Source organism: Macaca nemestrina, chromosome 4 (genome assembly GCF_043159975.1).
Source record: "Macaca nemestrina isolate mMacNem1 chromosome 4, mMacNem.hap1, whole genome shotgun sequence".
Taxonomy (NCBI): domain Eukaryota; kingdom Metazoa; phylum Chordata; class Mammalia; order Primates; family Cercopithecidae; genus Macaca; species Macaca nemestrina.
The window spans coordinates 113,535,216-113,562,884 of NC_092128.1; the positions used below are offsets into that span (position 1 = coordinate 113,535,216).

Consider the following 27,669-nt stretch of genomic DNA (forward strand, 5'->3'; position numbering starts at 1 on the left):
ATACAAAGAAAGGATAAATGCTTGAGGTGGATAAATACCCCATTTACCCTGATGTGATTATTATGCATTGTACGCCTGTATCAAAATATCTCATGTACCCTGATATAGTTTGGATATATGCCCCTGCCCAAATCTCTTGTTGGAATATAATCCCAGTGTTGGAGGTGGTCCCTGGTGGGAGGTGTCTGGGTCATAAGGATGGATCCCTGATGTCTTGGTGCTGTCCTCAAGGTACTGAGTGAGTTCTCAGGAGATCTGGTTGTTTAAAGTGTGTCCTATCTCCCCAACTCTCTCTTGTTCCCACTCCTGCCACGTGAGATACTTGTTCCCCCTTGGCCTTCCACCATGATTGTAAGCTTCCTGAGGCCCCACCAGAAGCAGATGTTGGTGCTATGCTTCCTGTTAGCCTACAGAACCATAGCCAATTGAATATTTTTTCTTTATAAATTAGCCAGTCTCGGGTATTCTTTTATAGCAATGCGAGAATGGCCTAACACTTACCCCATAAATATATATACCTACTATGTATGCACAAAAATTAAAAATCCCAGCACTTTGGAAGGCCAAGGCAGATGTATCACTTGAGCTCAGGAGTTTGAGACCAACAGTACATGGTGAAACCCCATCTGTACCCAAAATGCAAAAATTAGCCAGGCACGGCCCAGTGCGGTGGCTCACACCTGTAATCCTAGCACTTTGGGAGGCCAAGGTGGGTGGATCACCCGAGGTCAGGAGTTTGTGACCAGCCTGGCCAACGTGGTGAAACCCTGTCTCTACTAAAAATACAAAAAATTAGCCAGGCGTGGTGGTGCATGCCTGTAATCCCATTTACTCAGGAGGCTGAGGCAGGAGCATCACTTGAACCCAGGAGGCAGAGGTTGCAGTGAGCCAAGATTGTACCATTGCACTCCAGCCTGGGCAACAAGAGCAAAACTCTGTCTCAAAAAAAAAAAAAAAAAAAAAAAAAAAAAAAAAAAATTAAATTAGCCAGGCTAATGGTGGTATGCATGCCTGTGGTCCCAGCTACTTGGGAAGCTGAGGTGGGAGAATCATGGGAGCCTGAGAAGTCAAGGCTACAGTGAGCCCATGATTGCGCCTCTGCACTTCAGCCTGGGTGACAGAATGAGACACTGTCTCAAAAAAAAACAAAAAAAAGAAAAAGAAAAATTGGAAAAAAAAGTCAGAGAATGTGGGATTCAGCAGATGTCTAATGAAATCTTTGATTTAAAAAATATTCCAGTCAGGTGTGGTGGCTCATGCCTGTAATTGCAGCACTTTGGGAGGCCGAGGTGGGTGGATCACCTGAGGTCAGCAGTTTGAGACCAGCCTGGCCAATATGGTGAAACCCCGTCTCTACTAAAAATACAAAATTAGCCTGGCGTGGTAGCCCAGCTACTCAGGAGGCTAAGGCAGGAGAATCACTTGAACCTGGGAGGCAGAGGTTGCAGTGAGCCGAGATTGCACCACTGCACTCCAGCCTGGGTTACAGAGTGAGACTCAGTCTCAAAAAATAAATAAATAATTTTAAATGTTCCCAATTCTAACTGGGAGACAAATACATTTTTTAGGCATTAGATTAAAAAGGATTTTAACTCACCACTTCAGTGTCAATAGATGATATATCAATATCTATTACTAAAAAGAAATAACAATGACTACTGTTGCCTTAATCTTCCTTGTCATTTCTAGCATTATTATGTCCTAAATAGGTGGCTTGGAAACTACCCTTCATTTTCTAGAATAGCATAAAAACATCAAATGTACGTTACCACCAATACAGTGGGTGTCTTGGAAACCATGCAGGAGCCTTTAATCTCCTGGTCACAATTTTTTGTATCCTTTCTGGCAATTTTAGGGAGCTCACTAAGAGCCAAATGTTATCATAGTTTAGCCTAAGCAGAAAATAAAAGTCCCTTGAGAGCTTACCTTATGGTTTTTAATAAAGTGCTTTCTCACTTTCATACAAGCTAGACGAAGTTAATTAGTTTGGATATGAGAAGCTGCTCCCTGTCCTCTTTCCCCTCCAAGCACTAATTAATATTAATGAGTAAAGGGATAAAATTACTAAGTGCTCCCATAATTGTACTAGTGGATCATTTCCATAGGATGATCCTGAAATCCAGATAAATAGGACTAAATGTGGACTATCAACCATGAGAGAGTTGCCAGACCTTGCTATAGATTTCACTGAAAACCCTGATAAGAGGGCTCTCCCCACCTTTAGGAAAGGATTTAAGAGGATTATTTTCCAGGAACTGATTGATTTTCTAATAGTGATGTTCCCGCTTTCCCTTCCTCCTTATTGCTTTCTTTTTTTCTCCCTGTTTGGCAGAGAGAAGCATCGAGATTTGAGATTCTGCCATGCAAATTATTTTAACTCTTTAGATGCAATGCTTTCAGGCTTTTATCCCAATGCTTCATGAGACTAAGAAGACAAAAGCGAGCACCACATTTTTTTGTGAAGTGAAGCTCTTGAAGGAGGATGTCAACAGTGTGATAAAATGGAAAGATGGTCTGCAGACTGAGAGATGATGTCAAGATTGGTAAAAAGCAAGGCCCGGGCTCCTTCAGCTGCTCCTGCAGGGAGCTGAAAGTCATCTTCTGTGAATGTCTCAAGCCCAGGTAGAGTTAAGGTGTTCTCAGCATATTAATTAGGCTGCCAGACTTGAGACAAAGAAAACCCACGTCTCTAGGGAATTACATCACTCAGTTGTAACCACCTTCGCTCCGTGGTTCTGGCATCACTGGGACTGAAATCTGACCCGGAGATGTTTCATAGGGGTTAAACGTTACTACTTTCCTACTGAATAGTAGAGTAAGGCATTTTGTGGAGATTCTGGGTCTGAAAAATGAGGAGAGTATAAGAAAATGAAGAGGTAGGCATCTTGTAAAAGGAAATCTATTGTGTTAGAATAAAACCAATAGTCATTTGTAGCGAAATGTATATATACTCATGAAAGCTACATTTGTATGTAGTAAGAAGCTTTAAAAACAGGAAGAAGGTCCATGTCATACATACTCAAAACGTTTTTGTTGTTGTTGTTGTTGTTTGGTTGGTTTTCTTTTTGTTGTTGTTGTTTGAGATGGAGTCTTGCTCTGTCACCAGGCTAGAGTGCAATGGCGCAATCTCGGCTCACTGCAATCTCCACCTCCCGGGTTCAAGTGATTCTCCTGCCTCAGCCTCCCGAGTAGCTGGGACTACAGGCGTGTGCCACCACACCTGGCAAATTTTTGTATTTTTAGTAGAGACGGGTTTCGCCATGTTGGCCAGGCTGGTCTCGAACTCCTGAACTCAGGTGATGCACCCATCTTGGCCTCCCATACTGTTCGGATTACAGGCGTGAGCCACCGCACCCAGCCATACTCAAAAAGTTTTAAGCATCTTGGTTGACAAGATGAATGGAGAGCTATATGGCTGACTGACAGAATCAGGGGGAAAAAATAACTCCCAATTATATTTACAAGTAATTAAAGATATGGCTAGAATGCATCCAAATGATGGAAAGTCTCCATAATATTTAAGCTCTGCCTGTTTCCCTCACAAATGTCTTCGTTACAGATTCTAGCCTCGTTAAGACAGCCACACAGAAATGAAGAGATTCTAAATAGGGTAGTGGCAGAGCTTGGGAAGGGTTTGAGGGATAGTCTTAGGGTTATAAATAAAAACAATGGGCTGGGTGTGGCGGCTCATGCCTATAATCCCAGCACTTTGGGAGGCCGGGGTGGGCGGATTGCTTGAGGCCAGGAGTTCAAGATCAGCCTGGCCAACGTGGCAAAACCCTGTCTCTACTATCAGGTTGGTGCAAAAGCAATTGTGATTTTTTTACCATTAAAAGTAATGGCAAAAAAACGCAATTGCTTTTGCACCAACCTAATAAAAATACAAACATTAGCTGGGCATGGTGGTGCAAGCCTGTGTTCCCAGCTACTCAGGAGGCATGAGAATCACTTGAACCTGGGAGGTGGAGTTTGCAGTGAGCCCAGATCATGCCACTGCACTCCAGCCTGGGTGACAAAGTGAGACCCTGTCTAAAATAAATAAATAAATAAAAACAGTGGAGCAAGCCTTGAAAAACGCGGACCTGCTGTGTACCCCACAGCCACGCTCCAGATGCTTCCTGTAGTGGTTGCTGCTTCACTGAAGAAAACCTAGGATGGGAAGATGCTGGAGCTTTTCTGGTGAGATGATATTTGTGAACTGTCTTTGCTAGCAATTTAGAAAGCCTGATACTTTGATAGCTCTTTCTGTCCTTTGCTGCTTCCAGAAGGGTTTAGAACAGGTGGCCAGGGGAAGGGAGTTAATGCTTCCTCCCATTTTTCTTTTTTACCCTCTGAATTGCTATTTGGACAAAGATGGACTATAGCTCACGAGTACAGCCTAACCCAAAATGTTCTCGAAAGCAAAAAGGACGATGTACAATATGCCCTTATTTATATTAAATGTTAATGATTCAAGCATTTCTTTACTGCAAAATGTTGTTTCTCTATGCCAGGCTAAAATAATTCATAACAACGGCCCCTGAGGTCAGGGTTAGCCAAATAAGTGACCGGCAAAGGATACACTCCAGGGGCTCTAATTCTTTTCCTGTACTCTTACCCTTTATTCCACAATTAAAGACAAAGTTTAAAAACAATTATTTTCAAAAGAGAACGAATATTAAATTCACATTGAGTACATGACATAAAACTTCACTTTAAAAAATGAAATGATGAAAAAGCCCTTCCTATGCCTTTATGCCTGTCTTCGTTCATGTGCTGGAATTCCCTTCTTTCTTATTGGTTTCCTATTAAAATCTTACTCGAGGTTTTGACTGAACTAAATAAAATCTACATTCAGTAGATCCATTGGTTTTGCTCTTCAATCCATTACCATTTTGTTTTGCCCCTAGTATTCCTGGATCAGAAGTTACCAGCAATGTTCTCCCTCCAAATCAGCACCTCATTTTCAGGTCCCATCCAGCAGAAACTTGGTTACATTGAATTTCGGACAGCCTCTTATACATTCTACAGTTCTGTATTTCCCTGGCTTCTGCAATACCACTTTCCCCTGCTTTCTATTTGTCTTTTTTGTTGTTGTCTTGGCACAGGGTCTCACTCTGTCACCCAGGCTGGGGTGCAGTGGTACAATCTTGGCTCGCTGCAGCCTTGACCTACTGAGCTCAAGCAATCCTACCACCTTGGCCTCCCAAGTAGCTGGGACTACAAGCACACACAAACTTCATCCAGATACTTTTGTTTGTTAGTTTGTTTGTTTTGTAGAGATGGGGTCCCATTGTGTTGTGCAGGATTGTCTTGAATTCCTGGCCTCAAGTGATCCTCCCACTTCGACCTCCCAAAGCTTTGGGGTGACAGGCATGAGGCATGCCACCTCACCTATCCTACTTATATAAAAATCTGAACCCCAAGACTTACTTTTTTTGTTTTTGTGTTTTGTTTAGACACAGAGTCTCATTCTTGTTGCCCAGGTTAGAGTGCAGTGGCACAATCTTAACTCACTGCAACCTCCACCTCCAAGGTTCAAGCAATTCTCCTGCCTCAGCCTCCCGAGTAGCTGGGATTATAGGCACAAGCCACCACGCCTGGCTAATTTTTGTATTTTTAGTAGAGACGGGGTTTCACCATGTTGGCCAGGCTGGTCTCGAACTCCTGAGCTCAGGTGATCCACCCGCCTCGGCCTCCCAAAGTGCTGGGCTTACAGGTGTGAGCCACCATGCCTGGCCTAAGATTTAGGTGTTTAATGGAAGGAAGCAGTGTCAATGGAGTGCCCTCAGTGACTCCTCTCTGGCTAAAAGTAAGGAAAGCAGTGAGTGTGCGCATGTGCACGTGTGTGCACACGTCTCCACATTCTTGTAGATAGGAGCCTGTTTAGGTCAGACCAGCTATTCCAGCTATTTCTCTCCATATTTAAAGGGAGGGGATGTGTGGGACTAGAAAAAAGTTGTTTCTCAAGAAGGTCTGTATACTAATGGTCCCAGAGTTCCAAAAGACTAGAACCTTAACAATTGGATGCTATCCTTACACTTTCCCAACAGTCTCATCTGTCTCCTCCCTCTGCTCCTCCCAAAACATTTCAGATAAGAATTACAAGACATCCAACCCCTTCTAGCACCTCATGAAGTCATAGACCTTGTCTCATGGTTAATCCACCTACCTTATAGGTTGCTGTGGGAAGGAAACTTGGCAGCCCACCCATGTCAACCTTCAGTTCCCTATGCAGACTGCCATGCCCTTGAAGAACCCCAGAAGGTTATTGGCTCCATTGGAGTAGCCAGCATTTTGGTGACACGTGGGGTTCTTTTGGGACTCAGTGTGTGGGTATTCCTTACCACTCCTTAGTCTGTTCTACAGGGAGATTTCAAGAGTTGAGCTCTCAGTAGAGTTTCACTTCTGTCTTACATTCTTTGATACAAATGGTCCTCTGAAACCCCCATTTGCTTTGAGCTCATCTGCAGAAGGGCCATTTACAGATGTATTGAACAAACAGCAGAGTAACCAGCCCTTCCCTTTCTCTAACACAGACTCCTGGAAACAGTGAAAATCCATTTCTGACTGAGAGTATATACATGTTTGCCCAAGAATATGGTCTATAAACATATGATCACTGCAAGCAATTCTCAACCCTTTTTGAGCACATTGGCCTCAGGTGCCACAGGTGCCTGGGTCAGAGGTACCAGGTGACAAAAATCAGGGGACACTGTCAAGAACAAGAACTCCAGAAGAAGGCTGCCTGGGTTCAAATGCCAACTCCACTACTTATTCACACATCACCTTTGAGTCAGTTATTTTACTTTTTTGTGCCTCTGTTTACTCATCTAAAAACTGGAATAATGATGACAACTACCTTATATATTTTTATAAGAATAAAATGATTTAATGATTTCAAAGTGCTTAGAACAGTGCCTATTACATAGTAAATGCCATATGAGAAATAACCACTTACTACTTATTTATTTTAGAGACAGGTCTCACTCTGTTGCCCAGGCTAGGGTGCAGTGGCATGATCCTAGCTCATTGCAGCCTTGAACTCCTGGGCTCAAGCGATCCTCTCACCTCAGCCTCCTGAGTAGCTGGGACTATAGGCACGCAACACCATGCTGGGCTAATTGTTTTTATTTTTGTAGAGTCTTGCTGTGTTGTCCAGGCTTATCTCAAATGCCTAGCTTCAAGTGATTCTCACATCTCTGCATCATTTATTATTATTATAAAGATAGGACCAAGCATAGTGGTTCAAGTCTGTAATCCCAGCACTTTGGGAGGCCAAAATGGGAGGATCGCCTGCACCCAGGAGTCTGAGACCAACCTAGGCAACATAATGAGACCTCATCTCTACAAAAAATAAAATTAGCTGGACATGGTGCCATGTGCTGGTGGTCCCAGCTACTAGGGAGTCTGAGGTGGAAGGATTGCTTAAGCCCTAGAGATCGAGGCTTCAGTGAGCCACGACGGTGCCAGCGCACTCAAAAAGAAAAGAAAAGAAGGAAAAAAGAGAGGAAAAGAAAGAGAGAGAGAAAGAGAAAGAGAGAAAGAAAGAAAGAGAGAGAGAGAGAGAGAAAGAAAGAAAGAAAAGAAAAGAAAAAAGAAAAGAAAAGAAAAGAAAGAATGAGAGGGAAGGCTTCAGAATATAAGCGTCTAAGATGCAGATTAGGGAAAAGGAAGATCTGGCTAATATGTCCAAAACCAAAAATAAAAACAAACCACCTATGAGAGAAGTAGAAGCAAGAAGCTTTAGAAAGTCAAATTTGCTTGCTAAATGGACTGAGGGCTGGGGATTTTCCTGAAATGTCCGTTCTTTTAGACTCCCATGCCTCAGGAGTAAGATAATACAATAATGGAAATGGTCTTGTTTGTTGGAAGTTGGTACATTTTGGGCTTCTACTGATCTAAGATGACCTAGGTTCATTATGTCTGTCTTTTAAGATGCGATAAAATAATGAAAACTTTATAAATACTTGCTATATTATTCTTATGGTAATTAATCCATGCAATTAAATAATCACCGATGGCACACCATTCAGGGCTGTACAGATGATATTTAAATAGCCATTTGGCTATTTGGATTTCTAAAGGTTTGACTGAAGCAGAAATTTAATGTTATATTTTGGCCAAATACGGAGGTGGAAGCTGAATTTCAGAACATCGCTATAAAAATGACAAATTTCTGCCAAGATGAATAAAGAAAAGAGAAAAAAAAGGAAGAGAGGGAGACAGATGCACAAATAAATAAATTAGGAATGAAAGATAAGAGGGGAAAATACTGTGAACAACTTAATACCAACACATTTTAAAATGTAGACAAAATAAAATCCTAGGCAGGGCACAGTGGTTCACACCTGCAATCCCAGCACTTAGGGAGGCCAAGGTGGGCAGATCACTTGAGCCCAGGAGTTCAAGAGTAGCCTTGGCAACATAGGGAGACCCTATCTCTACAAATAATAAAAATAATTGGCCAGCCATGGTGGTGAATGCCTGTGGTCCCAGCTACTTGAGAGGCTGAGGCAGGAGGACAGCCTGAGGCCAGAAGGTCAAGGCCGCAGTGAGCCACTGCACTCCCTCACTGCAGAGTGCCCCTGCACTCCAGCCTGGGTGACAGAGTAAGATGCTGTCTGAAAAATAAAAAAATAAGATTAAAATTTGAGAATAATATAGCTTATAAAAAAACTAACTCAAGGTGAAATAGCTTGAATGCTTCTCTAACCATTAAAGAAACCAATAGTCTTCCCACAAAAATATCAAGCTCAGATGGTTTTACAGTCAAGTTCTAGGAAATTTTCAAAGAACAGATCTTTCCAATATTATGCAAATTTTTTTCAGTCAATCTAAAAGAGAGAACACTTTCTAATTTATTTTAATACCAATACCAGAAAATGGTACTGTGAGAAAGGAAAAAAATTAATTATCCATAAATGAGATTAAAAAATCCTAAACAACATAATAGTAAATATGATCTAGTCATGTACAAGAATGAATAACACAACACAGCCAAGAGAGATAAACAAACCACAGAAATGCAAAGTTGGATTAACATTAAAGCAATCTATAAATATAATTCTCCTCAAGAAGAAGAAAATTTAAGAAAATATAATCATCTCAATACATTTTTAAAAAGCTTTTGAAAAAATTCAGCACTTGTATATGATAAAAAAAATTGGCAAATCATGAATATAAGTGTATTATTTTCTTTTCCTTTTCTTTTTTTTTTTGAGACAGTCTCGCTCTTTTGCCCAGTGCAGTTATGCAATCTCAGCTCACTGCAACCTCCGCCCCCTGGGTTCAAGCAATTCTCCTGCCTTAGCCTCCCTAGTAGCTGGGATTATAGGCACACACCACCACACCTAGCTAATTTTTGTATCTTTAGTAGAGATGGGTTTTCGCCATGTTGGCCAGGCTGGTATTTCCTTAACATGATAAATGATGTCCACAAAAAAACTTACAGGAAATAATAAATATTATTAATGGTTTAACATTAGAAGTCTCCCCTTGAAAGCCAGGAATAAAACAAGGATATGTACTGTGGCCATAATAGATATCCACTATCCCTCATTATGCTGGAGATCTTATTCAGCAGAGTAAGAGGAAAGGAAGAAGAAAGAAAAGAGAGGCAAAGGCATAGGAATAGAAAGGAATAAACAAAACTGCCATTATTTATATATAATATGATTGTCTATATAGAAAATCTCAAAGAATCTGCATATAAATCATGATAAATGTGAGAGTATAGCAAGGTATCCAGATGTAAGCTTATTAGATTTATCAATTGCTATTTTTTTAAGAGACAGGATCTCGTTCTTGTCACCAAGGCTGGAATACAGTGGTGTGATCACAGCTCACTGCAGCCTTGACCCCCCAGGCTCAGGTGATCCTCCTGCCTCAGCCTCCTGAGTAGCTGGGACTACAGTCACACACCACCATGCCAGGCTAATTTTTGCAATTTTTGTAGAAATGAGGTTTTACCACGCAGACGAGGCTGATCTTGAACTCCTAGGCTCAAGCGATCCACCAGCCTAGGCCTCCCAAAGTGCTGGGATTACAGGAGTTGGACACCACTCCCAGCTGTCAACTGCACTTTTGTACACCAGTCAGAAAGGATTGCTTGACATGCGTTGGTGCTTCAGAATCTTTGAAGAGGGGACCCAGAGAATAGGGCTTAGTTTTCCGAGAAACAGAAATTACCCAGGTGATGATTATACCTTTAAGGTGATATAATTAAGTCGATTAAGTCGGGTCTGAGAATGAGAAAAAAGAACTGGAAACTGGAACCAATTATTCTGGAACCAAATGTTCCTGCCACGGCAAAAAATCCATTGCTTTAGTGAACACAAGGCTGGTCTCCCTTCCTGCCTTCCATTCTTCCCCAGCATCCCTCATCGTGGAACCCAAAAGGGAGCCATTTGGCAGAAATACAGTTTACAGAGACTTAGCCCAGTATCCACGGCAAGGTATAGAAGGCTGGGCTTGAAACAAGAGACAATAGTTTAATAATCCAGCCATATGTGTATAGAATATTTTAATATTTAATATTTAGATTTTTTTTTTTTTTTTTTTTTAGAGATGGGTCTAATTTTATTGGCCAGGCTAGATTCCAACTCCTGGGCTTAACCCATCCTCCTGCCTCAGCCTCCCGAATAGGTGGGACTACAGGCTTGTGCCACCAAACCTGGCTCTAAAATATTTTTAATATTTAATTATTAAATGACATTTAAAAAGTCTTAACAGGAGAAATATACTGTTTTCATGGATAAGATGCCACATTCCAAAATTTATCTATATTCAAGACAATTTCAATCAAAATTCCCACAGGTTTATTTTTGGTGAAACTTGTCAAAATAGGATTTTAAAATTGATACAGAGAAGCAAAACCCCAGGAAGAGTGAAGCCGTTTAGGAAGAAAAATAACAAAATATAAAATTACTGTTTTGGAAATGTTTCTAAGTCACAGTAAAATTTGTTCAGCTCTGAGTGTTGACCAATATATGTAGCCATATAATCCTCCCCACAATCAAGTTACACTTTATTTCTATGACCTCCTCCCTCAAATCTCCTCATGTCTTCTTGTGGCCAATCCCTTTCCCCACTCCTATCCCCAGCAACCTCTGATCTTCCTTCTGTCTCTACAGTTTTAACTTTTTGAAAATGGTAAGTTTTAAAATATGTTTTTAATGCAGAATTAAACATACTGACCAAGGCAACAAAACAATGAACCTGGAAACAAACAAATACATAGAAGGAGACTTGATATGTGACAGCAGTGCGATTGCCCATCATGGGGAGGAGGGCAGATTTGTCGATAAATGATGCAGAGGTAATTGGCTTATCCACATGGAAAAAAATGCAATTGAATTTCTCTCTCATGCCATACAGAAAATTTGACAGATTAGTGACTTAAAAGGTACATAAAAGTCATACTTAAACACTTGGTGGAAAATATAGGACACTATCTTTCTGACTTTAAGAAATGTTTCTTAAATAAGACCCAAAAGCCACCAACGTTAAAAGACTAATAAAATTAAAGAAATTAAAACTAAGACTTACTGTTCTTCAAAAGACACCATAATGAAAATAAAAAGATAAGCCATAATCTGAGAGAACTTACAACAAAGAGTAATATCCAGAAATATAAAAATTCTTATGATTTAATCATAAAAGATAATCCACTGGGAAAAGGAGTAAAACATGAACCGGGATTCTATAGAAAACAAAAATGACTGGGAGATGATAGATAGATAGATAGATAGATAGATAGATAGATAGATAGATAGATACAGTGATAGGGAAGTATGTTTAGTAGATGCTTAGCAGTCAGGGAAATATAAAACAAGAACATATTTTTGTTAAATGGGTAAATACATAAGAACTCTAACAATACCAAGTGTCAGAATGCAAAAGAAGAAAATGCACGCTATCTATGAGTACTGACTTGGCATTACTTTGAAAAAGTTAAATATTTGAGTTTCCTGTGATTCAGAAATTCCATTCTCAAGTATATTTTCATGAATACATGTTCTAGAAGTCCTACATACAAATATACTCATAGTAGCATTATTTGATATTTCAAAATATTGAAAAAACCTAATATTGATTGACAAGAGAATGAATTATTATTTATTGTAGAATGTTTATTTAGTATGCAAAATACTCATCTCACTAGTGTATAATAAATTGTAGCTAAATGGAACAAAATGGATGAATCTTAGATGTAATTATTCAGTTTAAAAGGGTAAATAAATAAAATCAAATTACAGAGAACTAAATAAAATATTGTGCCTTTTTCTAAGACTCAAGTACAAGTAAACGTGAACAACATAATGTTTAGAGATCTATGCATACATGGAAAGCTATGGATTTTTAAGCTATGGCTACCTCTGGTGGGGCAGGTGGTAGGGTTGTAACACTCAGGTAACTCCAGTAAGACTGGGAAGATCTTAGTTCACAATTTGAGTAGCGGATTCACAGGTATTCATTTTGTTATTATGCTTATCACTTAAGAAAATATTACACAGATTCAACTATTATATGATAAAAGCAAGACAGTAAATAAGAAGATTTATTCTTTTTAAAAGGGTGCTGGACTTTAACAAATATTTACTAATATTTGGTTCTAAAATATCTCGAAAAAATATTAAATACTTGGAAATTTAAATTTGCATTGCATAAAGATTCTTTTCTTGTTTAAGCAGTCAATAATGTTGCCTCTGAAGCTGTCAGTTGCACAACAGGGTGGCTATGAATTTATAGAAGTGGCTTCCTTTTGAAACTGTATTACAGTGTGCACTGAAAGCTCCAGAGGCTACAAGGAGAAGGTGCCTTCTTTTTGATAGAGTATTAAATTTTCTGTGTTAAAACTGCGGAAAACAATCTTCCTCTACATTCTCTTTTAGAAATTATTGATGCTTTGGGAACATAATTACCATTTCCCTTGCACATCCCATTTCTTAAAATAAAATCTTTTACAATAAAGATTTACCTGTTAGCCCAAATCTGTCAAAGCCTACTGTACTATTCGTTTTACATTCCCATAGTAAATACCAGCATACAAATTCATTTGAGTGTCATGATTATTCCACGGATCAATGAGTGTAACAGATTGTGTGAAGTTGGTATAAACTGCATTCCCGTTGAGGGTTTCTTTTTTTAACATCTTCCACTTGAGCAATAAAAGAAAAAAGTAGCTCCATTATCTGAAATAAAATATAACATAGAATATAATTAAGAAGATTATTAATGCTTTTTATTTATACATGTTTGACATTCAAGCCATCTGGTATCCCAGCTCTCTGCTTTATTTTTCTTTTGCCCATATTTCTTTCCTTACTTATTGTTAATGTAGCTTTATCTTATCTATTGGTATTTGTGAATTTCCCTAAGTTCGTTTTAAGATTTCAGGTGTAAATGAATAAAATAACTGATAAAATATACTATTGTTAACAGAAAAACCAGCTCTGTAAAATATTTTAAAGAGGTTTATTCTGAGCCAATATGAGTGACCATGGCAGGCGTAACACAGTCTCAAGAGATCCTGAGGAAGTGGATTTTACTTTTTCATTTTTCTCAGTTGCACACTAGGGTGGGTACCAATTTGTAAAAGTGGTTTCCTTTTGAAACTGTATTACAGTGTGCTCTGAAAGCTTCAGAGGACTACAGGGAGAGGGTGCCTTCTTTTTGATAGAGTATTAAACTTTCTGTGTTAAAACTATGGAAAACAATCTTCCCTTGCATTCTCTTTTTGAAATTATTGATGCTTTGGGAACATGATTACCATTTCCCTTGCACATTCCATTTTTTTAAAATAAGATTTTTTTTACAATAAAGATTTTAAAAATAGAGGCAGCTGGGTTACAGTTGAGTATTATACCTTTCAGGGAGGCAAGAGTTACAGGCAAAGACATCAATCAATATTTTGCAGGTCTGTTCCTTAGTTCAGTTAAAGATGGGGTCCTTGTCTGTCCCACGGCCATTAAAATTTAGGCTCAAAGACGGTTTGAAGGGTGGGTAAGACAAGGTTTTATTGGGTGAAAAGTGGGGAGAAAAAGGGGAAAACAGGGCACCTCCACAAGTCAGAGTCTCTGCTAGAGTGCTTGCCGTCAGCAGCTTGAATTCCAGGTTCCACACAGGAAGAGGAGGAGCTGCCTCCTTCCTGCTGCAAAGTGTGTGAACTCTTGTGGCTCCACCCCAGTGTGCAGGTCAGCTGGAGTTTCTCTGAGGATCCCCTCCCACCTGGGTGTCTCATTCCCCGCGCTAGAGAAGTATATCTAACTGCTATTAGAATAAGCGTAAGGACGAAGAGCGATCTTAACTGTCTCCTGCTGACAGGGGGCGCTGTTTTGGGGAAACCGCAGTCAGAGCTCCCTCAGAGGCCTATTTAAGGGTTCCCAGCAGAAAGGATCGCCATCAGAGGCTCCGGTTGCATGACTGTTTGTAGTTTGATGGCCTGAAGGCAAGAATAGACAACATATATCAAAACAAAACAAGGGGAGGGGTAAAAATAGCTCAAAAATTCCAAGACCTTTTACCAGTTTGCACAGGGAGAGGGAGGCCAACAGCCCAACTGGTTAAAAAAAAACTTTACCCTTTTGCCAGCATGTCAGGCTTCTGGGTTCCCTTCCCTTGAGCCCATTCCAAAGCCAGACAGTTTAAGGTTTGGAAAATTAATTCTTTCCGGTTTGGAGGATGTTTCTGAGGGGAGTGTCCCATAGTATGAAGACACAATTACCTATCAGTGAAGAGGACAGAGGAAGAAAAAGGAAAAAAAGAAGGTGTTGTTCTTTTTTTTTTTTTTTTTTTTTTTTTAAAGGAGTCCCAGAGGTTCAGGATGTATTCAACAGGGGTACAGACTGAAGATGAATGCCTACCCATCTAGAAAGATGGGGGCAGGCATCCCTGGATCCCTTCTCTTCCTAGCAGATACCCGAGGTGTTGCGGGACAATCAAAGATGGGAGAGACTGAACAGAGTGAGTCCAGGAAAGGTCTTTATTAAAAGGTGATCACCTGGCTTAGTAGGACTAGCGTCCAGGAAAGTCTGAGCAGCCTGGCTCAGTAGGACTAGCGTCCAGGAAAGTAAAAGCAGCCACTTTTTAAGCAGCCAGTGGCCGGGAGCTATGTGATGCAGGAGTGTGCTTACAGAAGTGAGAACAAAGACAGTTGATCAGTCTTTTACATTTATTTATATTACATGTTTCACATCCTTGGGAAACCATTAACTGTATAAACCATTTCTGTATTAACCTTGTAACTTTGCAGCTGTGCTAGGGAGATGAAGCAGGAACTTGCTGAGCCTCAAGGAATGTGAAACTAGCAAGTACAGATAAGGCTCGCTGAGCATAGAAGGAAAAACAGGCAGTTAGTATTTTTCTCTAACTTACCTACAGGGTGGGGCTACACTACATTTAGCTTTTGAAGGAAAAAGCAAAAATTTTTGGTTGTCTTTGATTATACTTGTAAAATTCATTAATTCCTTCTTCAGAGGTACATGAGGGAGAGAGGGAAAAGCATCCTCTTTCCTTTTCCATCCTTGCATCCCTGGGTCCCAGCAACCTTGGTGGTGCCACCTTGGGTGTAAGAGTGGCTTGCACCCATGAAGCAGGGGGCCTAGTGGGTGAGAATCATCCGCTCTTATCCACATATGCTCTGTCTTACCTGCTGCCAGCAGCCTTGGATTCCCTAGACCTCATTTATGCCACAGATACCAACGCGGTCTTTCTCCATGAAACAGGAAGCTTGGGGTTGACTTAATCGGCAGGAATCAGCCATGCTTACCTGTGTTGTGCCTTTTAATTTCTGTTATTGTCTGCCTCTGGATCCCTCAGATCCAGTTTTCCTTCCTAGGGTTTTGACCCAATGCTTGGAATTGAGTTTGGGACAAAAATGTGTCTCAGCTGGGGGGTTGCATGGACTTCTTATCATAAGCCAAATGCAAAAGTGAAGCTATGGAAGGATGTCTTGCGACACATCCAGATAACTGGTAGCTATATTTATGCTTGATAGAATTTGGGTGCATGGTGCTTGGCTTTGGTTAGCTCCCATGGTCTTACTTTCCCAAAAGGAAACCTCCAAGTGATGGGCATCCTATTTATTCCATTACCTGGCAGGATTTGGAGGATAATTGCTCAGAACTAGCATATTGGTCTGGATTTCTAATTACCTATCCCCTTTGTTCTTTCTGAACTGCAGCCAGGGATTGCTGGTTGGTTCATAGGAGCAAGCAGGGTTAGTCTAAAATGTAGGCAAAAACTTAAAAACAACTAATGAGTTTAGAATTTAATGACAAATGTTGACCCAGCAATGCCATTACTGGATGTATACCCCAAGGATTATGAATCATTTTACTATAAAGACACATGCACATGCATGTTTATTGCGGCACTATTCACAATGGCAAAGACTTGGAACCAACCCAAATGTCCACCAACAATAGACTGGATAAAGAAAATGTGGCACATATATACCGTGGAATACTATGCAGCTACAGAAAAGGATAAGTTCATGTCCTTTGCTGGGACATGGATGAAGCTGGAAACCGTCATTCTCAGCAAACTAACACAAGAAAAGAAAACCAAACACCGCATGTTCTCACTCGTAAGTGGGAATTGAACAATGAGAACACATGGACACAGGGAGGGGAATATCACACCCCGGGGCCTGTCAGTGGGTGGAGGGGTAGGGGAGGGATAGCTTTAGGGGAAATACCTAATGTAGGTGACGGGTTGATGGGTGCAGCAAACTACCATGTGTATATCTATGTAACAAACCTGCATGTTCTCCCTATGTACCCCAGAACTTAAAGTATAATAAAAAAAAGAATTTAGTGACAAATGTATAAGTTTTGAGACATGGTTTCTCTCTCCAGTTCTCATTTTTGTTAAAAAAAAAAAAAAATCATCATAGGACTGAATAGTTTATGAAATAAATTTTAGCCTTATACTTGGCCTGATTGCACAAAGTGCAGCAAGAATAATTATTTCTAATTAGGCCTTTTAGATTGGCTTTGATGGAAGTTTGTTCCACAAGAAATCTCAGATAAGACCTTTTAAAACTGAGCCCAATCATGGGTTTGTATCCTCAAAACCCTGTGAGTTAGGTGATTCTTTCCTCTTAAGGTCCCATAATAAACTTGGAGCTCCTGGACCTGTTAGAAAGTGACATTCTTTACTAACCACAGGTCAGGAACCCTGTACAGGGACTGCGTAGACAAGGGTATGAGACCAGTTTCCTCACTGGGCTTTTATTGGCTCTACAAGTCGAGACTGACTCCTTAAATGGAAGCATACCCTTCCAGTCAAATCCTTGGTAAAATAACCACTTTCTCTAGTTGTGTCCTGTTGCAAAAGAAAAATGGATTCTTATTGCACTGATGCAAACAACTATATTGCCATAAGAATATTCACAAAATAGTTTCCAAATTCTAGAGGATTCAGGCAGAGAGAAACAAGCACCAAATTTTGATCATAGGAGTGTATAACTTAGTTATTAAAGGCTGTGAATGGTTCAAAATAAGTTTTCCTTGACTCTGAAAAAACAAAACGAGGCTCAGATATATTCCAAGCAAAGATCAGAAAGATTTGCTTCAGCTTCCTGAGTTCAGTCCAGTTAGTTAACTCTTGTTGTGCTTGATATTCATGAACATTTCAGCTCTTTATGAGTCCTATACATTTTCCTTTATTCCAATGTTACAACCTCTAAAGTTATCAGAAGCCTGCCTTTGAGAGCACTTGTTAAAGTTCTATAGCTCATTATAAACCATCTTTGAAAAGGATTAAAACAAGACAACAATTGTCTGTGAACAGCAAAATGTCCAGGATAGTTACAGTTAGAAACACGATTGACAAAGAAGTTTGGTTATTTCCATGGTTTACAATAACCTGACATAATAATCTTAATTATGTTGGATAGCATATACTCTCACATTAGAATTTTAGAAATCCCATTCAATTTTGGAACATCTATTAGCATTATTCACCAAAACATAACCTAAAGAAGATTGAGCATCATTTTGGCAATCCCATGTACCTAAATATGTTAAATAATTCCTTTTACCTCTTTTCTGGACACTTCATGGGCCTTCTGAAGTATTCAAAAAGCCAGGTGTCAGGAAAGACAATTTTGAAACTTAAGGTTGATTTTGGGAAGCCTTTTAAATATTTTTAAAACACTTGATATTATGGAATAGAATTCCAGATAACCGTAAATTATTTATTTTGCCAAAAAGATGACTCCGGAATTTTAAATAAGCAAAAACCTTTTATAATCCTTTAAAAATTTTGCCAAAGAGCAGATTAGCACCTTAGGAAAACCTTGTTATGCTTTTATTTCAATGCTCAATTTGCAGGAAAAAAAACATATAATACCCTTTTTTGAATTTAGTCAATACGTTCACAAACAGAACCTCTTCTGCAAGATTGATTTCCATAATTCTTCTACCACTTCTTTGAACCTTCAGCTTTTTCCTAATTTAACTTAAAAAATCCTTTAATCCTTAAAAACTTTAGGCAAAAGTTTACATTTCCATGCCTTCTTATAACCTTTTACTAAAAAATACATTTTACTGTTCTTACACACATTGCATGCAAATCTATTTCTAGTAGTTTCAATTAACTCCTAGCAATTTTTAACTTTAAGGTAAAACTTGGTAAATTGCTAATCGTGTGCTAACTGCAGCTAAGCTTTGCCTTCTTAGTTAAGGGCATGGTTAGTTCCATATGTCCCCAGGTCTTACCAGTTGTGGAGCCAGAAAGTCAAATAGTTCTCAAAACCCCAAAGTCAGTTTGTAACCTCAAAACACTTAGCAAACCTTGCACTTTGAGGGACTAAGTAACTAAGTTGGCTAGACTTCTTGGGTTCACAGGGACTTCCATAAGGGGACTTTCCCCTAAGCCAAACTAAGTCATAGCTGCAAGCTAAGGGCTTGAAACTTCTACCAATCAAAGGGGACTTTCCCCTAAGCCAAAATGAGTCACAGCTGCAAGCTAAGGAATTTAAACTTCAACCAATCATACAGGAGTTTAAGGTCTAGCTGCAGCCTGATGTTTTTAACCAATCAGGCCCACCAACCCACAGGTGGATAGAACAGAAGCTAATTCTATAGGCCAGAAAAAGGAAAAGAGGAGGGGTCATAAGGGGATATAAGCATAATATACCCAAACCAAAAATGGCAACCTTTCCAGGTTCCCTTCCACCCGCGTGGAAGCTTTACTTTTGCTTTAATAAATCTTGCTGCCACACACTCATCGGGTGTGCGCCTTTCTCTAATCGAGCTGTAACACTCGCTGCTGCGGTGCACAGCTTCATTCCTTGAAACCCGCGAGACCACAAACCCTTCCATGGAGAAAAACCTTTGACAGGAAGACTTCTTGTCTCACATCTGACCTGCATTTTACCAGTAATCTTTAAGGCTGTTTTCATTTCTCAAAGATTAAAGTCACGTGAACTGAAAGGTACCACAGCTTTTAACTTTCCTTAAAAAAATATTTGATCCAAGCACTTGTTTTCCTTTAGGCCAAATTAATTAGAGCTCTTTTTACAGACATTACACACAATACACACAGAGAGACGCAGAACAAAACCCAGTCTTCACAAGATCCTTTTTTACAAGCAAAACTTTACAGACTACAAACAGTGATAGTTGGGGGAACTGGCCTAGTTAAAAAACATCTTCCAAAAAAAAAAAAAAAATCCTTTAAAGGTTAACTGCTGACGGGGTAGAGAAGGGGAAGCAAAAAACAGTTTTAAAATGCCTGGAGAAGAACTTCTTCTTCTTATGCAACTGGTTCCTCCACCAGGGTAAAAAGCTTAAATTTAATTACTATCTAATAGAGTTAAACCCCTTGGCCAGGGAAGGGGAACGCTGCGGCAGCAGTGTGTGGCTGGGAACCAGACAGCCAGGACCCTTGGGCCATGCATCCTAGGCCCGGCAGGGAATAGCCGGTGGAGGGGAGCTGCTGCTCACCGGTCCCTCCCAGAAAAAGAAAGAAAAGCTGGGCGCGGTGGCTCACGCCTGTAATCCCAGGACTTTGGGAGGCTGAGGCGGGCGGCTCACGAGGTCAGGAGATCGAGACTATCCTGGCTAACACTGTGAAACCCAGTCTCTACCAAAAATACAAAAAATTAGGGGGGTGAGGTAGCGGGCGGCGCCTGTAGTCCCAGCTACTCGGAGGCGGAGGCAGGAGAATGGCGTGAACCCGGGAGGCGGAGCTTGTAGTGAGCCGAAAACGCGCCACCTCGCTTCAGCCTGGGAAACAGAGCGAGACTCCGTCCCAAAAAAAAAAAAAAAAAGGAATGAAAAGGCCCAAGAGTGACGGCGCCGGGTGGGGAAATGGTTTCCGCCCCCCCCCCGCCCCCTCAGAAGTCTGAGGATGAAAAGGCTTAGAAGCAACAGTGAGAGTTTTTGAGTCCCCGTTTCACTCCCCGCTTCTCAAGCCCCACATTGGGAGCCAAAAATGTTGCAGGACTTTTTAGTTCAGCTAAAGATGGGGGTCCTTGTCCGTTCCACAGCCATGAAAATTTAGGCTCACAGACAGTTTGAAGGGTAACACAGGGTTTTATTGGGTGAAATGGGAAAAACGGGGGAAACAGGGATCCTCCACAAGGCCAGACTCCCTGCCGGAGCGCTTCCCGCCCAGCAGCTTCAATTCCGGGTTCCACACAGGAAGAGGAGGAGCCAGCTCCTCCCCGCTGCAAAGGGTGCAGACTTCTGTGGTTCCGCCCCAGTGTGCAGACACGTTGGAGTTTCTCTAGGAACCTCCTCTCACCTGGCTGTCTCAAATACATGGAAGATATACATTGATTCAGCCCCAAAAGGTGGGATATCTTCAAGTAGGGGCTTACATGGATGCAGAGATTCTTCAATTTGCAAATGGCTAAAGGAAGAATACTCCGTCAGCAGAAAGGAATGTTTAAGATAAGAAATTCTGTTAACCTGGGTCAGAGTGACCTATAGGGGTGTGTGACTTAACCATTGTCTGGCATGGCCTTAGGTTTGGTTTATGATTTGATGTCTTATTGTCACAAACAATTCTTTCTGTTAATGTTATGATCTCTATTTTAGCATTAATGCCAATCGGTTGTGCCTGAACTCCAAAAGGGAGGGGGTGTAACAAGGCCTGTTCCACCTCCCTTCCTGTTATGGCTGGGGATTCAATTTTTAAGGTTTCTCTGGGGTACTCTTGGCCAAGAGGGGATCCAGTCCGTTCAGTCAGTAGGGAGCTTGGGATTTTATTTTTAGTTTACACTATAATACCTATACCTATGTCAATATATATCTTTTAAATCAGAAACTAAAAGTATTTAAAGTGGGCAATTATTTCAGCTAAGGAAAGGGGATTCCTGCTCATTCTTGGATCAGAGTGGGAATAAATTTCCAGGTGTAGTTGAGGTAAATGGGATGGCAAACCAGCCAACCCATGGGACCCTAGACTGACTGGTGTATAAAATGATGACACAACCTCATCAAAATATTGGTGTACCTGCATAAATGCATGGCTGCAAACTTTCACAAAAATGAACATAGGAAAATATAAATGTGTATCGTGTACATATTTTTTCATTTTCTGTGTATTACAACGTTTTGATATCTTAAAAAACTCTTGAGTACAGACTGACTCTCCTGGGGCTAGCCAGCTCCTGGAGGTAACAGAGAACTCAGCTTGGAGCATGGCTTTGATATGCAAACTAACCAGCCAGAGCCATACCTCCTCTACCACCCCAGGAGGCAACATTATCTGCCTTATTACCCCAGGCCAGGTTCCAGGCAACTAGGAACCACCTTTCTGATTTAGAGCCCACCAAAATGATTCAAACTAGCCAACCCTACACTGCCTACGCTGCCTTGCCTTTCCTTTTCTGCAAAATCCAGAATAAAAATACTGGCTTTGACTTTCCTCAGCCACTTGACCAAAACCCGGCACTTCCCCTGTGACCCTGATGATTTACTGTGACCCCTGCTCTAGAACCTGGGAATATAACAAACTTTGTTTTCTTGTGCCTCTCCTGTGTTCCCTCTTGTGGCTGCACCTGACTGACCATCACCTAAAAGAGGACAGAACAAAACACTTGACAGCTAGTGAAAACCTTAAAAAGACAGAACTCAGAGAGCAGCTGGAAGGAGAGAGCCCTACTGTATGAGCACTGTGTGCTGAGACCTGCTATTAACTCCCAGGTACATTACACGTACAATCACTAAGCTCCAAAAACACCCTACAAGGTAAGAATTACTGTACTTCTGTTACAGATGAGAAAATTCGAGAATTAAAAAGGCAAAGTAAAACACCTAAGACTTCATAGCAAGTCTTATGAATTTTATACCATCACACAGGATGTAAGAAATATAATCTCTTCTTACTTTCTAAATCAAGTTTAATTGAATTACTGGCAGAGGATTCAGTCTCTGACACTACTTGGGCTCCCTCACTGGCCCGGTTCCTACAGAAGTCTCAAGAGAATCATGTCATTCAAAATAGCACTAATATCAGAACTATAAAAGTTGATCTCATGGAGATAGAGAGTAAAATGATAGACACCAAAGGCTGGAAAAGGGAGAGAGGAGGGAGAAATGAAGAGAGTTTGAGTGAGTAAGCAAACACAGTTAGATGGAAGGAATAAATTCTCGTGTTCAGTAGCATGGTAGAATGACCGTAGTTACCAATAACTTATTGTATATTTCAAATTAGCTAGAAGAGAAGATTTGGGATGCTCTTAACACAGAGAAATGATAAATGTTTGAGTCAATAAATATCGCAATTACCCTGATTTGGTCACTACCCACTGTATGCACACCCCAAAATATCATATGTACCCCATAAATATCTATAACTATTATGAACCAATTTTTAAAAATAGCTCCACAATACTTATTATAATCTTTAAGTCACACCAGTAACCAGAGATATGCTGTTATTCAAAGCTCCATGATCTTTTGTCAGTGGTACAGCACTAAAAGGTCTTCCCACAGACTGGGCACTTTGGTATTTACTGATTAGTCCCCCCAGCACCCCAAATGCTAGTCCCTTCTGAGGCCTGAGCAACCCTCCTCTCTCCAGCTCATATTGTAAGAGAAAGAACTCACTCCCATTCTTTTCCTTCTCCTTAGAGACACTCTTCCCACATTAGCCTCTTCCAACCTATCTGCTATTCCTCAAACACTACATGCATTCAGAGATCACAGCCACCAGAAACGATACAGTACAGGGAATAAGAGTAAGCATGGTGATGGTGGCAGGTTGGATCTAGGTGGCCATAGTGTCCACAAGTTAAAAATGCCCTTTGGTAGTATTGCATGCTACCTATGTTACAGTTTTATATAAAAAATCATTCTACCAGATTCTTGTCTGTGGTTTTAATGCTTAAGAACAGGGGACACTGGGGAAAATTACATCTTAATCCAGCTCCTCACAGGTGCAGCCCATCACTCAGCCTCTGACTATACATCAGGGCAGACATCAAAGCACATCAATACATCAATAGATCCAAAAGTACATTTCAGGTACAGTATCTCGTGTGATCCCACTCTATGGCATCATGTTTGACACTTGGTCAGCACTGAATACATATTTGCTGTGTACATTCTGTAGGATGTAGACATCAATGGGTGGTAAAAATGTAGGGAAATGATAAGATTATACCTATGCTTCATCAAAATCACTCACCAGGTGGAGGGACTTGATGTGGTAGATAGTAGAAGCAGAAAGAGCAGAAAATCTTTTAACATTTATAGTCAATCCTCATTACTTTCTGATTAAAAAAAAAATGAGTTTTACCTCTAGCTAACATTTATTTGCAGCCCCAGAATCAATACTTGCAGCATTTTGAGGCCATCTGTGGGCATGCACAGAGCAGCAAAAAATTTGAGTCACTCAGCATACACATTCTCCACCAAGGCTGAGCAAGCCAACACTCTGCCTTCTTGTTTCAGCTCTCATACTGTAAACAAGTGTCCTGTTCACAAGCTATTTAATGCCACATTTTTTATGGGTTTATGCGTTTTGATGGTAATTTCTTTTTTGTTTTTTTGTTTTTTGTTTTTTTTTGAGATGGAGTTTCACTCTTGTTGTCCAGGTTGGACTACAGTGGCATGATCTCAGCTCACTGCAACCTCTACCTCCTGAGTTCAAGTGATTCTCCTGCCTCAGCCTCCCAAGTAGCTGGGATTACAGGGGCCCGCCACCACACCCAGCTAGTTTTGTGTGTGTGTGTGTGTGTGTGTGTGTGTGTGTGTGTGTGTTGTTTTGTTTTGTTTTTGTGTTTTTAGTAGAGACAGGGTTTCACTATGTTGGCCAGGATGGTCTCAAACTCCTGACCTCAGGTGATCCACCCACCTCAGCCTGCCAAAGTGCTGGGATTACAGGCATGAGCCATCATGCCCAGCCTTTTGATGGTAATTTCTCTGCTTAAAATGCCCCTCAGGGATAGTACTGACATGCTGTCTAGTGTTCCTAAGCACCAAGTTTCTGCCTTATGGAGAAAATACATGTTAGATAAGCTTCATTCATCCATGAGTTGTAGTGCTGTTGGCCATGAGTTTGGTGTTAATGAATCAGCAATTATAAGGTATCTTTAAAGAGAAACACACGTAATACAAGGTTATATATCAGTCAGTTGACAAAAATGTTGTGACCAGGGGCTTGCAGGAACCTAACTCTGTATTTACCCTAGGAGCAATGGTTCAGTCTTCACTAATTCTGTGTTCAAGGTGACTTTATTCTAACTACTATGAATCATAAGAATAGATTGTATAACCATATAAATATTTCATCTTTTGTTTTTATTTGAAAATCTGGCAATAACACCCATTGACAGTAAAAGGGGTCAGAATGCAAGAATTGGTTCACAAACACCAGGTTTGCAAATAGCCCCTTACTCAAAGATGAGTCCAAAACATCATGGGCTCAGAGGCAGGGCACTAAGGAAAAAGTAGACAGAATCAGGGAAGTGGAATGAGATCACCAAGTCTCAGAAGAGGAACAGATGACTGAAACTCTCTTTTAGTGAGATCAGGAGAATTTTTTTTTTAACTTCTGTATCCCCACATCAAATTGCAGACATAGTCTTTGAATAAATATCCATAAGGAGAGAACAGGTTGAGAAAATTTTAAAGATGCAGAATGAGATTTCTAAATTAGGAAAGTCACACAAGGAAACCCAAATTACAACAGAAGAATTAAAACACAAATGATGGCGGAAAATGACAAATAAAATTTGCCCCCAAATAGTAAGTGATAGGAGCAACAAACCTGGCTAAATCTCCCAAAGTGTAAAAGTCTCCCAGGACAAAAGGGCAAAAATATGAAAGTTACAAGAGACTGTAGAGTCTACGCATGATAAGCAGAGAATGGAGATCCAACCAAAGAATCATGGAATCTCTAAATCAGGAAACAGACAAATGAACTTAGCAGTGAAAATTAAAGGCATAATTTAAGAAAACTTTCTTTAGCTGACAAAACATCAGATTATGCAGAAGGAAAAGCTCCACAATGTTTCAAGAAAAACAATAAACAAAAGTGATATACATCTAGACCCTTTCTAACCAAAACTCTGAATCATAAAAATAATCGTCTAGGCAACAGAACAAAAAAATGTTTGATTCTGAAAAATTGGAGTTAAGATGTACGGTAGGCCAGGTGTGGTGGCTCATGCCTGTAATCTCAGCACTTTGGGAGGCCAAGGTGGGTGGATCATAAGGTCAGGAGTTCGAGACCAGACGGAGTTGAAACCCCTTCTCTACTGAAAATACAAAAATTAGCCGAGCATGGTGGATGCACCTGCAATACTAGCTACTTGGGAGCCTGAGGCAGGAGAAATACTTGAACCCAGGAGGCACAGATTGTAGTGAGCCGAAATCATGCCACTGTACTCCAGCCTGGGCAACAGAGTAAGACTCTGTCTCAAAAAAAAAGAAAAAAAGAAAAAAAAAAGATGTACTGTAGCTAACTGGAAAGAGAAAGCAGAATTCAGAACTCATACAGAGAAAGTCATGTTCTAAAAAGACAAATGATAAATAACACTGACACAAGTGAAATGCTGAGATAGCTCTGCATAGCTATGGTTTTTGTGTTCTGATCACAAAACTGAATGCCCAGATCCAAAGTCCTGAGAAAGAATCTATGTGGTAAAAAAAAAAAAAAAATTCACATATTAGCAATAACCTAGGTCTATATCTAAAACCATTTAATCTATATAGTATCACTAATAAATTATACTGTATAATATGTTAATCAATTTATATTATATTATGAAATAACAAGATGGGAAGGGAAGGAAGAAACTGTTGAAAATCCATAGATTCTTCATCTTAAAGCAATGTCATTCACTTCTCACTATGACATTAGAGAAACTGATGATAGAACACTTTGGAATTTGCAGGTAAATGTAAGCCTGAGTAAAGAATAAGTGGCGGTAGCAAAATCACAGTGGCTTAGCACAGCAGAGGTTTAAGACCAGTGTGGATCTTCTGGTTGGATGATTCTTCTCAAGAACTGTGCTTCTTCTAACATATGGCTCTACCATCTGGGACACTTTCACTTCCAGCCATATGGAGGAAGAAAGAGTGTGCATGAGGAAGACTGTGCTATTTCATGACCAGGGCTGACATTCTGTGTCACGAGATCACCATTGGAGGCCAAGTGGGGAAGAGCCAGTTGCTGGGAAAGGTAGCTTAGTTTTTGAGCCCAGGAGGGAAATGAATAGTGGCTGTCTTTGTCACAATAATCAATACATACATATTTGCCTTCCAAAATACTTGCAAGGATAAAGGTAAAGAAAGTATGGCATGGCCAGGTGTGGTGGCTCACGCCTGTAATCCCAGCACTTTGGGAGACCGACACAGGTCAATCACCTGAGGTCAGAGTTCAAGACCAGCCTGACCAACATAGAGAGACCCCGTCTCTACTAAAAAAAAAAAAAAAAAAAATTAGCTAGGCATGGTGGCACACACCTGTAATCCCAGCTACTCGGGAGGTTGAGACAGGAGAATCACTTGAACCCAGGAGGCGGAGGTTGCAGTGAGCCGAGATCACATCATTGCATACCACCCTGGGCAACAAGAGCAAAATTACATCTCAAAAAAAAAAAAAAAAAAAGAAAGAAAAGAAAAAGTATAGCCCATATAGCCAAAGGTAGGAAATAAAGAGAATGGTATGTTCTGCAATTATGCAACACAAGTCTAGTTTAGCCTACTAAAGGGCAGGTGACCATGAAGAGGGAACAACCCAGCAGAAACCACACACCAACAGCCAGACAGATGAGTGAGGCTTTCCTGGACCAGCAAACAGCCAAATTATCAGTTGACTTGAAATGCATGAGTTAGCACAGTTGATACCATAAGGAAAGGAAGAATTATCCAGTCGAGCCCAACCCAAATTGCCAACACATAAGATTGTGAAAAAAGAAACAAATGGTTATAACATTAAACCACAAGTTTGGGGGAGGTTTCTTGTACAGCAATAGATACCTGATAGAAATAGTTATGTAATCATGCTTTCAAAGCCAGTTTCTAGAGGGTCTTCTGTTGCCAATCACGATGGAGTAACAGGGATCAGATTTATTCTCCCTCCTTAACTATGTACAAAGCCTGACAAAATATATGAAACAAAAACTTTCAAACATGAGACAACAGGTAACACAGGTCAGTGATCCCTGAGAGGAGAGAAACAAACCAAGTAAGCCCTGTGATTGTTTCAGCTTAGTGC

General features: G+C 40.4%; 1 protein-coding gene across 4 annotated transcripts in view; it reads right to left on the reverse strand.

The window, feature by feature from the left end:
• LOC139362851 (uncharacterized) overlaps window positions 1-27,669 on the reverse strand; it is a 183,966-nt gene that overhangs the window by 127,176 nt on the left and 29,121 nt on the right. For 3 of the 4 annotated variants that reach the window (XM_071095099.1, XM_071095098.1, XM_071095097.1), the window contains exons 6-7: window positions 14,292-14,425; window positions 12,962-13,175 (exon numbers count right to left, since the gene is read on the reverse strand). The exons of the other annotated variant lie outside the window; for it this stretch is intronic. The gene's annotated coding sequence lies outside the window, so the exon portion shown is untranslated. The remainder of the gene's footprint in view (window positions 1-12,961; window positions 13,176-14,291; window positions 14,426-27,669) is intronic. 4 annotated transcript variants of the gene reach the window in all.